Genomic DNA, 3,436 nt, shown 5'->3' with positions numbered 1-3,436 from the left:
ACACATACAAAGAGAGAGAGAAAAAAAACACCAGCTGCTTTTCTAAACGACTTTACTTTGTCGCCAGCGTCCTTTAGAGAGAGAGCGAGCGAGCGAGCAAGCGAGAGAGAGAGAGAGAGAGAGAGAGAGACAGAGAGCGAGAGAGAGAGAGAGAGACAGAGAGCGAGAGAGAGAGAGAGAGAGAGCGAGAGAGAGAGACAGAGAGCGAGAGAGAGAGAGAGAGAGAGAGAGAGAGAGAGAGAACTGAGGGTTTATTCAGCCGTTTAGAGTCAAAACTAAACTAAGCTCAAACTGAATACACATGAATCTAAATGTAACAACAATTTTGGTGGGAAAAAACCCAAACACAATCTGTTCATCATGATACCAAGACACTAATTACATTGTTTTACTGAGACGTCTGTCATACTTTTTTTGTCAATATCAGCACAGAGCGATACGAGACACGACAGATATGACGTTATGACTGTAGATGAGAAGTGGACGTAGTCGTCCTCACGTCTCTCATCGGTGTAAGGACTGATGTTTTGAACGATTGAGTTCAGCGATTTGATTGTCGCCATGTTGTTGTTATTTTTTGCAACCAGTGAACAGGAAGTGACCATATCTGGACTGAGGAGGAGTGACGTAGAGACGCCATATACATCTCCGGTAGAGACCTGTCAATCACTGTGTAGTCCCGCCCCTAAATCATCCCCTGCTTTATGGTCTGTTTGACTCTAAATGGAGCATAATGTACTAAATGAACATCATGCTGTATTGAAGAAGACTGTAAACTAGAGATTGAGACAATAAACTCATGTTTACAATGTTTACTGAGGGAATAAATCAAGAGAGAAGTAGAGTCATTTTAGACTAGACTTCTATACAACCAGAGGAGTCGCCCCCTGATGGACACTAGAGAGAATGCAGCTTCAACACGTGAAGCTCTCAGCACTGTCAGTTTATTTGAACCTGTCTCCCAAAGCTCAGAGCCACGGGGAGTAAACGCCTTTGAGACAAAACAAGAGAACAAACAAACTCATTTGCATGTTTCTCTTAAGGACTCCTGCTCTCAGAGTGTCAGAAAGACATTAGTCTTAATGGGCTGTCGGCTCATTAGCCCATCAGTAGCGGAGAGAAGAAACACTCTGGAGACAGAATCGCCTCGTTTGTATTCCGCCGCGGTTCTGAGCTGAAACACCAGGTGGTAACGTGTTGATACAACTCCCATGGTGCACTGCTGCTGCAGCTACGAGAGGAAATACTGAAGTCCCAGTCCGAAGTAGGATGGAAGAACGTCACCGGACATTTAAACCAGTTTTGAGGATGAAAAATAATGGCGAACTCCATCGATTAAAAGTCATTCATCAAGCACAAACACTAGAATTCTGTGTTTGTCAGCACCGATGACGAGCATTAAGAACAACTCTATAGAAACAGACCGTCTCGTTTACTGATGGAGGCCTAAACTGAGACTGGTTCTGGACCGGTTAAAGGTTCCTCACTGGACAATACAACTGTCCTAAAGAAGAGGAATTCTATCGTTTCCATTCACTTGTGTTTGGCAGCACATAGTGACATCATCCAGTGATGACCACCAACTCTCTGTTGACAGATTTACTCTACAGGGAACACAGACGTGTTGATGGAGGCTGTTGGGATCCGTCACCACATTAGTTTAGTTGTACCCATGAGCAAGGCACTGCACTGCTCAGTGTGACTGTATGGAGTTAATAAAAGTCATGGTTTCTATGAAGAGAAACAAACCAATATGGCAGTGATTCACGTTTATGCTCTGTGGATTTACATAATGGGCACATGGCTAAAATAATGTCATATGTGTCGTGCAGCCGAAAGCTAATATCACGCTGTTTAAATGAGTTATGTTTTCATATTTCCATGCATTGTTGGCTTTTCCCAGAAGTGAGAAGGTAATCACTGGTGTGATTTTATGGCCGTGAGGGCGGCAAACGTCTCTGAATGACGAGCTGCAGAGCGAAATCTGAATAATGTCGATGTTTGATGCACAGATTGTATCAAAAATTTGCATCTATCCATCTATCTATGTCAGTAGGTAGATATATATACACGCATATATACATACATATATACATACATACATACATATATACATATATATGTATAGATAGACCTTTTCTCATGTGGCTCTTTTGACTTTCCAAATATCACAAATGCTCATTTAATAAAACTAACAGATCAATCCGGTTTTAACACATCCTTCCAGTCTATGGATGCAATCAGTTGAAGTATTATTGGTCCAGGTTTTTCAGAGTAAAAGCCTTTACACAACATATTTCAAACCGTTGTTTTTGGTCTCGACTTCTTCCAATATTAGGCAGCGAAACAGCAACGTGAACTTCATAAAGGCGTCAACAAATCACTTTGTGGTGAACGGACATTTAAAAACGTACACGATAGTGTACAACAACAACAACTTTAATAGTCCAGATCCACTCCTTCCTTTCACAATAAAAGCCCTAACAACATCTCTCAACAATGTGACTCAGTGGGCGTCTCTGTCGGTGTCAAGATGTGTTCAAAAGACCCTCTTTCTCGCATCTTTATTCCCCGTTTTTTTTGGGCGATATTTCACTTTATCTCAACGTTCATCGTCAGATATCGGGACCGGAGGTGTTGGTCTTTCCCTGAAGGACAGTAGATAAGTCCCACACGGTGGATCCTCCCACACACTGAAGAGAGGCCCCTGTTCCACAGAGGTCTGGTCTTTGTAGTCCTCTTCTCTCCGGCTCTCTGCCTCGATCCGCCGCTTGACTTCCATTACACTCCTAAAGTCCAGAGGATTGATAGAGGTGAGGGGTGACTGGAAGAGAACCCTCTCTCCTCCTCTCTCCTCCTCTCTCCCACTTTCATCTTCCCTTTCTGGTGTTTTGCATCCCCCCCCCCTTCTTTCTCCCTTTTGTTCCATGTATTCTCAGTTTCTTACGATTTCATCTCTCTGGATTCAACCTTCATCTCTCCCTCTCTGACCGCTCTCCTCCTCAGCTCCCCCTCTCTCGGGTATGATTATAGTATCTCTGCTTTCCCCTCGGCATGCTGGGAATGAAAAATGGATCCTTCGTCCCGTCTCTTTCACCACAGTGTGTGTGTGTGTGTGTGTGTGTGTGTGTGTGTGTGTGTGTGTGTGTGTGATCATGCACTGTAGGGAGTGCATGGGTGAAAGAGATAAATGCCACAGGAGAGTGTGTTGATGTGGAACTATTTCTGTGTGTGTGTGTGTGTGTGTGTGTGTGTGTGTGTGTGTGTGTGTGTTGATAGATGTGGAGGAAGTGTGTGTTGATGGATTCAGTAAATAGTTAATGAGCAGGGAGGAGGAGCGCGTTGAAGCCCCAGGAGGTGATATTGATGGAGACTCCGTCGTCCACGGCGACAACAACAGTAATGACCAGCAGCTCGGTGTGTTGCTGCGTCGCAC

Source organism: Cebidichthys violaceus, unplaced genomic scaffold, assembly GCF_023349555.1.
Source record: "Cebidichthys violaceus isolate CVI_PGR_0920_01 unplaced genomic scaffold, fCebVio1.0.p SCAF_157, whole genome shotgun sequence".
NCBI classification, from domain to species: domain Eukaryota; kingdom Metazoa; phylum Chordata; class Actinopteri; order Perciformes; family Stichaeidae; genus Cebidichthys; species Cebidichthys violaceus.
The sequence above is the reverse complement of the archived record's forward strand: the minus strand, read 5'-3'. Positions refer to the sequence as shown.